The sequence below is a fragment of the Macaca nemestrina genome, chromosome 1, assembly GCF_043159975.1.
Source record: "Macaca nemestrina isolate mMacNem1 chromosome 1, mMacNem.hap1, whole genome shotgun sequence".
NCBI lineage: Eukaryota > Metazoa > Chordata > Mammalia > Primates > Cercopithecidae > Macaca > Macaca nemestrina.
In genome coordinates, this window is record NC_092125.1 from 88,673,868 (window position 1) to 88,688,128 (window position 14,261).

The window sequence follows — 14,261 nt, forward strand, 5'->3', positions numbered from 1 at the left end:
AGGGCTATGGTGAAAAAGGAAATATCCTCAGATGAAATCTGGAAAGAAGCTTTCTGAGAAACTGCTCTGTGATGTGTGACTTCCACTCACAGAGTTACATCTGTATTTCGTGGATCTCTTTGCTAGCCTTATTTCTCTGGACACTGAGAACAGATATTTCGGATCCCTTTGAAGACTATAGGGCCAAAGGAACTATCCTCCGATAACAAAGAGAAAGAAGCTTTCTGAGAAACTTCTTTGTGTTCTGTGAAATCATCTCACAGAGTTACAGCTTTCCCCTCAAGAAGCCTTTCGCTAAGACAGTTGTTGTGGAATTGGCAAAGTGATATTTGGAAGCCCATAGAGGGCTATGGTGAAAAAGGAAATATCCTCAGATGAAATCTGTAAAGAAGCTTTCTGAGAAACTGCTCTGTGATGTGTGACTTCCACTCACAGAGTTACATCTGTATTTCGTGGATCTCTTTGCTAGCCTTATTTCTGTGGAATCTGAGAACACATATTTCGGATCCCTTTGAAGACTATAGGGCCAAAGGAAATATCCTCCGATAACAAAGAGAAAGAAGCTTTCTGAGAAACTTCTTTGTGTTCTGTGAAATCATCTCACAGAGTTACAGCTTTCCCCTCAAGAAGCCTTTCGCTAAGACAGTTCTTGTGGAATTGGCAAAGTGATATTTAGAAGCCCATAAAGGGCTATGGTGAAAAAGGAAATATCCTCAGATGAAATCTGGAAAGACGCTTTCTGAGAAACTGCTCTCTGATGTGTGACTTCCACTCACAGAGTTACGTCTGTATTTCGTGGATCTCTTTGCTACCCTTATTTCTGTGGAATCTGAGAACAGATATTTCGGATTCCTTTGAAGACTATAGGTCCAAAGGAAATATCCTCCGAAAACAAAGAGAAAGAAGCCTTCTGAGAAACTTCTTTGTGTTCTGTGAAATCATCTCACAGAGTTACAGCTTTCCCCTCAAGAAGCCTTTCGCTAAGACAGTTCTTGTGGAATTGGCAAAGTGATATTTGGAAGCCCATAGAGGGCTATGGTGAAAAAGGAAGTATCCTCAGATGAAATCTGGAAAGAAGCTTTCTGAGAAACTGTTCTGTGATGTGTGACTTCCACTCACAGAGTTACAGCTGTATTTCGTGGATCTCTTTGCTAGCCTTATTTCTGTGGAATCGGAGAACAGATATTTCGGATCCCTTTGAAGACTATAGGGCCAAAGGAAATATCGTCCGATAACATAGAGAAAGAAGCTTTCTGAGAAACTTCTTTGTGTTCTGTGAAATCATCTCACAGAGTTACAGCTTTCCCCTCAAGAAGCCTTTCGCTAAGACAGTTCTTGTGGAATTGGCAAAGTGATATTTGGAAGCCCATAGAGGGCTAAGGTGAAAAAGGAAATATCCTCAGATGAAATCTGGAAAGAACATTTCTGAGTAACTGCTTAGTGTTCTGTTAATTCATCTCACAGAGTTACATCTGTATTTCGTGGATCTGTTTGCTAGCCTTATTTCTGTGGAATCTGAGAACAGATATTTCGGATCCCTTTGAAGACTACAGGGCCAAAGGAAATATCCTCCGATAACAAAGAGAAAGAAGCTTTCTGAGAAACTTCTTTGTGTTATGTGAAATCATCTCACAGAGTTACAGCTTTCCCCTCTAGCAGCCTTTCGCTAAGACAGTTCTTGTGGAATTGGCAAAGTGATATTTGGAAGCCCATAGAGGGCTATGGTGAAAAAGGAAATATCCTCAGATGAAATCTGGAAAGAAGCTTTCTGAGATACTGCTTAGGGTTCTGTTAATTCATCTCACAGAGTTACATCTGTATTTCGTGGATCTCTTTGCTAGCCTTATTTCTGTGGAATCTGAGAACAGATATTTCGGATCCCTTTGAAGACTATAGGGCCAAAGGAAATATCCTCCGATAACAAAGAGAAAGAAGTTGTCTGATAAACTTCTTTGTGTTCTGTGAAATCAACTCACAGAGTTACAGCTTTCCCATCAAGAAGCCTTTCGTTAAGACAGTTCTTGTGGAATTGGCAAAGTGATATTTGGAAGCCCAGAGGGCTATGGTGAAAAAGGAAATATCCTCAGATGAAATCTGGAAAGAAGCTTTCTGAGAAACTGCTCTGTGATGTGTGACTTCCACTCACAGAGTTACATCTGTATTTCGTGGATCTCTTTGCTAGCCTTATTTCTGTGGAATCGGAGAACAGATATTTCGGATCCCTTTGAAGACTAAAGGGCCAAAGGAAATATCCTCCGATAACAAAGAGAAAGAAGCTTTCTGAGAAACTTCTTTGTGTTCTGTGAAATCATCTCACAGAGTTACAGCTTTCCCCTCAAGAAGCCTTTCGCTAAGACACTTCTTGTGGAATTGGCAAAGTGATATTTGGAAGCCCATAGAGGGCTTTGGTGAAAAAGGAAATATCCTCAGATGAAATCTGGAAAGAACCTTTCTGAGAAACTGCTTAGTGTTCTGTTAATTCATCTCACAGAGTTACATCTGTATTTCCTGAATCTCTTTGCTAGCCTTATTTCTGTGGAAACTGAGAACAGATATTTCGGATCCCTTTGAAGACTATAGGGCCAAAGGAAATATCCTCCGATAACAAAGAGAAAGAAGCTTTCTGAGAAACTTCTTTGTGTTCTGTGAAATCATCTCACAGAGTTACAGCTTTCCCATCAAGAAGCCTTTCGTTAAGACAGTTCTTGTGGAATTGGCAAAGTGATATTTGGAAGCCCAGAGGGCTATGGTGAAAAAGGAAATATCCTCAGATGAAATCTGGAAAGAAGCTTTCTGAGAAACTGCTCTGTGATGTGTGACTTCCACTCACAGAGTTACATCTGTATTTCGTGGATCTCTTTGCTAGCCTTATTTCTGTGGAATCGGAGAACAGATATTTCGGATCCCTTTGAAGACTAAAGGGCCAAAGGATATATCCTCCGATAACAAAGAGAAAGAAGCTTTCTGAGAAACTTCTTGGTGTTCTGTGAAATCATATCACAGAGTTACAGCTTTCCCCTCAAGAAGCCTTTCGCTAAGACACTTCTTGTGGAATTGGCAAAGTGATATTTGGAAGCCCATAGAGGGCTTTGGTGAAAAAGGAAATATCCTCAGATGAAATCTGGAAAGAACCTTTCTGAGAAACTGCTTAGTGTTCTGTTAATTCATCTCACAGAGTTACATCTGTATTTCCTGAATCTCTTTGCTAGCCTTATTTCTGTGGAAACTGAGAACAGATATTTCGGATCCCTTTGAAGACTATAGGGCCAAAGGAAATATCCTCCGATAACAAAGAGAAAGAAGCTTTCTGAGAAACTTCTTTGTGTTCTGTGAAATCACCTCACAGAGTTACAGCTTTCCCCTCAAGAAGCCTTTCGCTAAGACAGTTCTTGTGGAATTTTCAAAGTGATATTTGGAAGCCCTTAGAGGACTATGGTGAAAAAGGAAATATCCTCAGATGAAATCTGGAAAGAAGCTTTCTGAGAAACTGCTCTGTGATGTGTGACTTCCACTGACAGAGGTATATCTGTATTTCGTGGATCTCTTTGCTACCCTTATTTCTGTGGAATATGAGAACAGATATTTCGGATCCCTTTGAAGACTATAGGGCCAAAGGAAATATCCTCCGATAACAAAGAGAAAGAAGCTTTCTGAGAAACTTCTTTGTGTTCTGTGAAATCATCTCACAGAGTTACAGCTTTCCCCTCAAGAAGCCTTTCGCTAAGACAGTTCTTGTGGAATTGGTAAAGTGATATTTGGAAGCCCATTGAGGGCTATGCTGAAAAAGGAACTATCCTCAGATGAAATCTGGAAAGAAGCTTTCTGAGAAACTGCTCTGTGATGTGTGACTTCCACTCACAGAGTTACATCTGTATTTCGTGTATCTCTTTGCTAACCTTATTTCTGTGGAATCGGAGAACAGATATTTCGGATCCCTTTGAACACTAAAGGGCCAAAGGAAATATCCTCCGATAACAAAGAGAAAGAAGCTTTCTGAGAAACTTCTTTGTGTTCTGTGAAATCATCTCACAGAGTTACAGCTTTCCCCTCAAGAAGCCTTTCGCTAAGACACTTCTTGTGGAATTGGCAAAGTGATATTTGGAAGCCCATAGAGGGCTTTGGTGAAAAAGGAAATATCCTCAGATGAAATCTGGAAAGAACCTTTCTGAGAAACTGCTTAGTGTTCTGTTAATTCATCTCACAGAGTTACATCTGTATTTCCTGAATCTCTTTGCTAGCCTTATTTCTGTGGAAACTGAGAACAGATATTTCGGATCCCTTTGAAGACTATAGGGCCAAAGGAAATATCCTCCGATAACAAAGAGAAAGAAGCTTTTGAGAAACTTCTTTGTGTTCTGTGAAATCATCTCACAGAGTTACAGCTTTCCCCTCAAGAAGCCTTTCGCTAAGACAGTTCTAGTGGAATTGGCAAAGTGATATTTGGAAGCCCTTAGAGGGCTATGGTGAAAAAGGAAATATCCGCAGATGAAATCTGAAAAGAAGCTTTCTGAGAAACCGCTCTGTGATGTGTGACTTCCACTGCCAGAGTTATATCTGTATTTCCTGGATCTCTTTGCTACCCTTATTTCTGTGGAATATGAGAACCGATATTTCGGATCCCTTTGAAGACTATAGGGCCAAAGGAAATATCCTCCGATAACAAAGAGAAAGAAGCTTTCTCAGAAACTTCTTTGTGTTCTGTGAAATCATCTCACAGAGTTACAGCTTTCCCCTCAAGAAGCCTTTCGCTAAGACAGTTCTTGTGGAATTGGCAAAGTGATATTTGGAAGCCCTTAGAGGGCTATGGTGAAAAAGGAAATATCCTCAGATGAAATCTGGAAAGAAGCTTTCTGAGAAACTGCTCTGTGATGTGTGACTTCCACTGACAGAGGTATATCTGTATTTCGTGGATCTCTTTGCTACCCTTATTTCTGTGGAATATGAGAACAGATATTTCGGATCCCTTTGAAGACTATAGGGCCAAAGGAAATATCCTCTGATAACAAAGAGAAAGAAGCTCTCTGAGAAACTTCTTTGTGTTCTGTGAAATCATCTCACAGAGTTACAGCTTTCCCCTCAAGAAGCCTTTCGCTAAGACAGTTCTTGTGGAATTGGCAAAGTGATATTTGGAAGCCCATAGACGGCTGTGGTGAAAAAGGAAATATCCTCAGATGAAATCTGGAAGGAAGCTTTCTGAGAAACTGCTCTGTGATGTGTGACTTTCACTCACAGAGTTACATCTGTATTTCGTGGATCTCTTTCCTAGCCTTATTTCTGTGGAATCTGAGAACAGATATTTCGGATCCCTTTGAAGACTATAGGGCCAAAGGAAATATCCTCCGATAACAAAGAGAAAGAAGCTTTCTGAGAAACTTCTTTGTGTTCTGTGAAATCATCTCACAGAGTTACAGCTTTCCCCTCAAGAAGCCTTTCGCTAAGACAGTTCTTGTGGAATTGGCAAAGTGATATTTGGAAGCCCATGGAGGGCTATGGTGAAAAAGGAAATATCCTCAGATGAAATCTGGAAAGAAGCTTTCTGAGAAACTGCTTAGTGTTCTGTTAATTCATCTCACAGAGTTACATCTGTATTTCGTGGAACTCTTTGCTAGCCTTATTTCTTTGTATTCTGAGAACAGATATTTCGGATCCCTTTGAAGACTATAGGGCCAAAGGAAATATCCTCCGATAACAAAGAGAAAGAAGCTTTCTGAGAAACTTCTTTGTGTTCTGTGAAATCATCTCACAGAGTTACAGCATTCCCCTCAACAAGCCTTTCGCTAAGACACTTCTTCCGGAATTGGCAAAGTGATATTTGGAAGCCCATAGAGGGCTATGGTGAAAAAGGAAATATCCTCAGATGAAATCTGGAAATAAGCTTTCTGAGAAACTGCTTAGTGTTCTGTTAATTCATCTCACAGAGTTACATCTGTATTATCTGGATCTCTTTGCTAGCCTTATCTGTGGAATCTGAGAACAGATATTTCGGATCCCTTTGAAGACTATAGGGTCAATGGAAATATCCTCCGCTAACAAAGAGAAAGAAGCTTTCTGAGAAACTTCTTTGTGTTCTGCGAAATCATCTCACTGAGTTACAGCTTTCCCCTCAAGAAGCCTTTCGCTAAGATAGTTCTTGTGGAATTGGCAAAGTGATATTTGGAAGCCCATAGAGGGCTATGGTGAAAAAGGAAATACCCTCAGATGAAATCTGGAAAGAAGCTTTCTGAGAAACTGCTTAGTGTTATGTTAATTCATCTCACAGAGTTACATCTGTATTTCGTGGATCTCTTTGCTAGCCTTATTTCTCTGGAATCTGAGAACAGATATTTCGGATCCCTTTGAAGACTATAGGGCCAAAGGAAATATCGTCCGATAACAGAGAGAAAGAAATTTTCTGAGAAACTTCTTTGTGTTCTCCGAAATCATCTCACAGAGTTACAGCTTTCCCCTCAAGAAGCCTTTCGCTAAGACAGTTCTTGTGGAATTGGCAAAGTCATATTTGGAAGTCCTTAGATTGCTGTGGTGAAAAAGGAAATATCCTCAGATGAAATCTGGAAAGAAGTTTTCTGAGAAACTGCTCTGTGATGTGTGACTTTCACTCACCGAGTTATATCTGTATTTCGTGGATCTCTTTGCTAGCCTTATTTCTGTGGAATCTGAGAACAGATATTTCGGATCCCTTGAAGACTATAGGGCCAAAGGAAATATCCTCCGATAACAAAGAGAAAGAAGCTTTCTGAGAAACTTCATTGTGTTCTGTGAAATCATCTCACAGAGTTACAGCTTTCCTCTCAAGAAGCCTTTCGCTTAGACAGTTCTTGTGGAATTGGCAATGTGATATTTGGAAGCCCATAGAGGGCTATGGTGAAAAAGGAAATATCCTCAGATGAAATCTGGAAAGAAGATTTCTGAGAAACTGCTCTGTGATGTGTGACTTCCACTCACAGAGTTACATCTATATTTCATGGATCTCTTTGCTAGCCTTATTTCTGTGGAATCTGAGAACAGATATTTCGGATCCCTTTGAAGACTATAGGGCCAAAGGAAATATCCTGCGATAACAAAGAGAAAGAAGATTTCTGAGAAACTTCTTTGTGTTCTTTTAAATCATCTCACAGAGTTACAGCTTTCCCCTCAAGAAGTCTTTCGCTAACACAGTTCTTGTGGAATTGGCAAAGTGATATTTGGAAGCCCATAGAGGGCTATGGTGAAAAAGGAAATATCCTCATATGAAATCTGGAAAGATGCTTTCTGAGAAACTGCTTAGTGTCCTCTTAATTCGTCTCACAGAGTTACATCTGTATTTCGTGGATCTCTTTGCTGGCCTTATTTCTGTGGAATCTGAGAACAGATATTTCGGATCCCTTTGAAGACTATAGGGCCAAAGGAAATATCCTCTGATAACAAAGAGAACGAAGCTGTCTGAGAAACTTCTTTGTGTTCTGTGAAATCATCTCACAGAGTTACAGCTTACCCTCAAGAAGCCTTTCGCTAAGACAGTTCTTGTGAAATTGGCAAAGTGATATTTGGAAGTCCATAGAGGGCTATGGTGAAAAAGGAAATGTCCTCAGATGAAATCTGGAAGGAAGCTTTCTGAGAAACTGCTCTGTGATGTGTGACTTCCACTCACAGAGTTACATCTGTATTTCGTGGATCTCTTTGCTAGCCTTATTTCTGTGGAATCTGAGAACAGATATTTCGGATCCCTTTGAAGACTATAGGCCCAAAGGAAATATCCTCCGATAACAAAGAGAAAGAAGCTTTCTGAGAAACTTCTTTGTGTTCTGTGAAATCATCTCACAGAGTTACAGCTTTACCCTCAAGAAGCCTTTCGCTAAGACACTTCTTATGGAATTAGCAAAGTGATATTTGGAAGCCCATAGAGGGCTATGGTGAAAAAGGAAATATCCTCAGATGAAATCTGGAAAGAAGCTTTCTGAAAAACTGCTCTTTGATGTGTAACTTCCACTCACAGAGTTACATCTGTATTTCGTGGATCTCTTTGCTAGCCTTATTTCTGTGGACTCTGAGAACAGATATTTCGGATCCCTTTGAAGACTATAGGGCCAACGGAAATATCCTCCGATAACAAAGAGAAAGAAGCTTTCTGAGAAACTTCTTTGTGTTCTGAGAAATCATCTCACAGAGTTACAGCTTTCCCCTCAAGAAGCCTTTCGCTAAGACAGGACTTGTGGAATTGGCAAAGTGATATTTGGAAGCCCATAGAGGGCTACGGTGAAAAAGGAAATATCCTCAGATGAAATCTGGAAACAAGCTTTCTGAGAAACTGCTTAGTGTTCTGTTAATTCATCTCACAGAGTTACATCTGTATTTCGTGGATCTCATTGTTAGCCTTATTTCTGTGGAATCTGAGAACAGATATTTCGGATCCCTTTGAAGACTATAGGGCCAAAGGAAATATCCTCCGATAACAAAGAGAAAGAAGCTTTCTGAGAAACTTCTTTGTGTTCTGTGAAATCATCTCACAGAGCTACAGCTTTCCCCTCAAGCAGCCTTTCGCTAAGACAGTTCTTGTGGAATTGGCAAAGTGATATTTGGAAGCCCATAGAGGGTTTTGTTGAAAAAGGAAATATCCTCAGATGAAATCTGGAAAGAAGTTTCTGAGAAACTGCTCTGTGATGTGTGACTTCCACTCACAGAGTTACATCTGTATTTCCTGGATCTCTTTGCTAGCCTTATTTCTGTGGAATCTGAGAAGAGATATTTCGGATCCCTTTGAAGACTATAGGGCCAAAGGAAATATCCTCCGATAACAAAGAGAAAGAAGCTGTCTGAGAAACTTCTTTGTGTTCTGTTAAATCATCTCACAGAGTTACAGCTTTCCCCTCAAGAAGCCTTTTGCTAAGACAGTTCTTGTGGAATTGGCAAAGTGATATTTGGAAGCACTTAGAGGGCTATGGTGAAAAAGGAAATATCCTCAGATGAAATCTGGAAAGAAGCTTTCTGAGAAACTGCTTAGTGTTCTGTTAATTCATCTCACAGAGTTACATCTGTATTTCCTGGATCTCTTTGCTAGCCTTATTTCTGTCGTATCTGAGAACAGATATATGGGATCCCTTTGAAGACTATAGAGCCAAAAGAAATATCCTCCGATAACAAAGAGAAGGAAGCTTTCTGAGAAACTTCTTTGTGTTCTGTGAAATCATCTCACAGAGTTACAGCTTTCCCCTCAAGAAGCCTTTCGCTAAGACAGTTCTTGTGGAATTGGCAAAGTGATATTTGGAAGCCTATAGAGGGCTATGGTGAAAAAGGAAATATCCTCAGATGAAATCTGGAAAGAAGCTTTCTGAGAAACTGCTTAGTGTTCTGTTAATTCATCTCACAGAGTTACATCTGTATTTCGTTGATCCCTTTGCTAGCCTTATTTCTGTGGAATCTGAGAACAGATATTTCGGATCCCTTTGAAGACTATAGGGCCAAAGGAAATATCCTCTGATAACAAAGAGAAAGAAGCTCTCTGAGAAACTTCTTTGTGTTCTGTGAAATCATCTCACAGAGTTACAGCTTTCCCCTCAAGAAGCCTTTCGCTAAGACAGTTCTTGTGGAATTGGCAAAGTGATATTTGGAAGCCCATAGAGGGCTGTGGTGAAAAAGGAAATATCCTCAGATGAAATCTGGAAGGAAGCTTTCTGAGAAACTGCTCTGTGATGTGTGACTTCCACTCACAGAGTTACATCTGTATTTCGTGGATCTCTTCCCTAGCCTTATTTCTGTGGAATCTGAGAACAGATATTTCGGATCCTTTGAAGACTATAGGGCCAAAGGAAATATCCTCCGATAACAAAGAGAAAGAAGCTTTCTGAGAAACTTCTTTGTGTTCTGTGAAATCATCTCACAGAGTTACAGCTTTCCCCTCAAGAAGCCTTTCGCTAAGACAGTTCTTGTGGAATTGGCAAAGTGATATTTGGAAGCCCATGGAGGGCTATGGTGAAAAAGGAAATATCCTCAGATGAAATCTGGAAAGAAGCTTTCTGAGAAACTGCTTAGTGTTCTGTTAATTCATCTCACAGAGTTACATCTGTATTTCGTGGATCTCTTTGCTAGCCTTATTTCTTTGGATTCTGAGAACAGATATTTCGGATCCCTTTGAAGACTATAGGGCCAAAAGAAATATCCTCCGATAACAAAGAGAAAGAAGCTTTCTGAGAAACTTCTTTGTGTTCTGTGAAATCATCTCACAGAGTTACAGCTTTCCCCTCAAGAAGCCTTTCGCTAAGACAGTTCTTGTGGAATTGGCAAAGTGATATTTGGAAGCCCATAGAGGGCTACGGTGAAAAAGGAAATATCCTCAGATGAAATCTGGAAAGAAGCTTTCTGAGAAACTGCTCTGTGATGTGAGACTTCCACTCACAGGGTTACATCTGTGTTTCGTGGATCTCTTTGCTAGCCTTATTTTTGTGGAATCTGAGAACAGTTATTTCGGATCCCTTTGAAGACTATAGGGCCAAAGGAAATATCCTCCGATAACAAAGAGAAAGAAGCTTTCTGAGAAACTTCTTTGTGTTCTGTGAAATCATCTCACAGAGTTACAGCTTTCCCCTCAACAAGCCTTTCGCGAAGATACTTCTTCCGGAATTGGCAAAGTGATATTTGGAAGCCCATAGAGGGCTATGGTGAAAAAGGAAATATCCTCAGATGAAATCTGGAAAGAAGCTGTCTGAGAAACTGCTTAGTGTTCTGTTAATTCATCTCACAGAGTTACATCTGTATTATCTGGATCTCTTTGCTAGCCTTATCTGTGGAATCTGAGAACAGATATTTCGGATCCCTTTGAAGACTATAGGGCCAAAGGAAATATCCTCCGATAACAAAGAGAAAGAAGCTTTCTGAGAAACCTCTTTGTGTTCTGTGAAATCATCTCACAGAGTTACGGCTTTTCCCACAAGAAGCCTTTCGCTAAGACAGTTCTTGTGGAATTGGCAAAGTGATATTTGGAAGCCCTTAGAGGGCTATGGTGAAAAAGGAAATATCCTCAGATGAAATCTGGAAAGAAGCTTTCTGAGAAACTGCTTAGTTTTCTGTTAATTCATCTCACAGAGTTTCATCTCTATTTCGTGGATCTCTTTGCTAGCCTTATTTCTGTGGAATCTGAGAACAGATATTTCGGATCCCTTTGAAGACTATAGGGTCAAAGGAAATATCCTCCGATAACAAAGAGAAAGAAGCTTTCTGAGAAACTTCTTTGTGTTCTGCGAAATCATCTCACTGAGTTACAGCTTTCCCCTCAAGAAGCCTTTCGCTAAGATAGTTCTTGTGGAATTGGCAAAGTGATATTTGGAAGCCCATAGAGGGCTATGGTGAAAAAGGAAATATCCTCAGATGAAATCTGGAAAGAAGCTTTCTGAGAAACTGCTTAGTGTTATGTTAATTCATCTCACAGAGTTACATCTGTATTTCGTGGATCTCTTTGCTAGCCTTATTTCTCTGGAATCTGAGAACAGATATTTCGGATCCCTTTGAAGACTATAGGGCCAAAGGAAATATCCTCCGATAACAAAGAGAAAGAAATTTTCTGAGAAACTTCTTTGTGTTCTCCGAAATCATCTCATAGAGTTACACCTTTCCCCTCAAGAAGCCTTTCGCTAAGACAGTTCTTGTGGAATTGGCAAAGTCATATTTGGAAGTCCTTAGATTGCTATGGTGTAAAAGGAAATATCCTCAGATGAAATCTGGAAAGAAGCTTTCTGAGAAACTGCTCTGTGATGTGTGACTTCCACTCACAGAGTTATATCTGTATTTCGTGGATCTCTTTGCTAGCCTTATTTCTGTGGAATCTGAGAACAGATATTTCGGATCCCTTGAAGACTATAGGGCCAAAGGAAATATCCTCCGATAACAAAGAGAAAGAAGCTTTCTGAGAAACTTCATTGTGTTCTGTGAAATCATCTCACAGAGTTACAGCTTTCCTCTCAAGAAGCCTTTCGCTTAGACAGTTCTTGTGGAATTGGCAAAGTGATATTTGGAAGCCCATAGAGGGCTATGGTGAAAAAGGAAATATCCTCAGATGAAATCTGGAAAGAAGCTTTCTGAGAAACTGCTCTGTGATGTGTGACTTCCACTCACAGAGTTACATCTGTATTTCGTGGATCTCTTTGCTAGCCTTATTTCTGTGGAATCTGAGAACAGATATTTCGGATCCCTTTGAAGACTATAGGGCCAAAGGAAATATCCTGCGATAACAAAGAGAAAGAAGCTTTCTGAGAAACATCTTTGTGTTCTTTGAAATCATCTCACAGAGTTACAGCTTTCCCCTCAAGAAGCCTTTCGCTAAGACAGTTCTTGTGGAATTGGCAAAGTGATATTTGGAAGCCCATAGAGGGCTATGGTGAAAAAGGAAATATCCTCAGATGAAATCTGGAAAGAAGCTTTCTGAGAAACTGCTCTGTGATGTGTGACTTCCACTCACAGAGTTACATCTGTATTTCGTGGATCTCTTTGCTAGCCTTATTTCTCTGGACACTGAGAACAGATATTTCGGATCCCTTTGAAGACTATAGGGCCAAAGGAACTATCCTCCGATAACAAAGAGAAAGAAGCTTTCTGAGAAACTTCTTTGTGTTCTGTGAAATCATCTCACAGAGTTACAGCTTTCCCCTCAAGAAGCCTTTCGCTAAGACAGTTGTTGTGGAATTGGCAAAGTGATATTTGGAAGCCCATAGAGGGCTATGGTGAAAAAGGAAATATCCTCAGATGAAATCTGTAAAGAAGCTTTCTGAGAAACTGCTCTGTGATGTGTGACTTCCACTCACAGAGTTACATCTGTATTTCGTGGATCTCTTTGCTAGCCTTATTTCTGTGGAATCTGAGAACACATATTTCGGATCCCTTTGAAGACTATAGGGCCAAAGGAAATATCCTCCGATAACAAAGAGAAAGAAGCTTTCTGAGAAACTTCTTTGTGTTCTGTGAAATCATCTCACAGAGTTACAGCTTTCCCCTCAAGAAGCCTTTCGCTAAGACAGTTCTTGTGGAATTGGCAAAGTGATATTTAGAAGCCCATAAAGGGCTATGGTGAAAAAGGAAATATCCTCAGATGAAATCTGGAAAGACGCTTTCTGAGAAACTGCTCTCTGATGTGTGACTTCCACTCACAGAGTTACGTCTGTATTTCGTGGATCTCTTTGCTACCCTTATTTCTGTGGAATCTGAGAACAGATATTTCGGATTCCTTTGAAGACTATAGGTCCAAAGGAAATATCCTCCGAAAACAAAGAGAAAGAAGCCTTCTGAGAAACTTCTTTGTGTTCTGTGAAATCATCTCACAGAGTTACAGCTTTCCCCTCAAGAAGCCTTTCGCTAAGACAGTTCTTGTGGAATTGGCAAAGTGATATTTGGAAGCCCATAGAGGGCTATGGTGAAAAAGGAAGTATCCTCAGATGAAATCTGGAAAGAAGCTTTCTGAGAAACTGTTCTGTGATGTGTGACTTCCACTCACAGAGTTACAGCTGTATTTCGTGGATCTCTTTGCTAGCCTTATTTCTGTGGAATCGGAGAACAGATATTTCGGATCCCTTTGAAGACTATAGGGCCAAAGGAAATATCGTCCGATAACATAGAGAAAGAAGCTTTCTGAGAAACTTCTTTGTGTTCTGTGAAATCATCTCACAGAGTTACAGCTTTCCCCTCAAGAAGCCTTTCGCTAAGACAGTTCTTGTGGAATTGGCAAAGTGATATTTGGAAGCCCATAGAGGGCTAAGGTGAAAAAGGAAATATCCTCAGATGAAATCTGGAAAGAACATTTCTGAGTAACTGCTTAGTGTTCTGTTAATTCATCTCACAGAGTTACATCTGTATTTCGTGGATCTGTTTGCTAGCCTTATTTCTGTGGAATCTGAGAACAGATATTTCGGATCCCTTTGAAGACTACAGGGCCAAAGGAAATATCCTCCGATAACAAAGAGAAAGAAGCTTTCTGAGAAACTTCTTTGTGTTATGTGAAATCATCTCACAGAGTTACAGCTTTCCCCTCTAGCAGCCTTTCGCTAAGACAGTTCTTGTGGAATTGGCAAAGTGATATTTGGAAGCCCATAGAGGGCTATGGTGAAAAAGGAAATATCCTCAGATGAAATCTGGAAAGAAGCTTTCTGAGATACTGCTTAGGGTTCTGTTAATTCATCTCACAGAGTTACATCTGTATTTCGTGGATCTCTTTGCTAGCCTTATTTCTGTGGAATCTGAGAACAGATATTTCGGATCCCTTTGAAGACTATAGGGCCAAAGGAAATATCCTCCGATAACAAAGA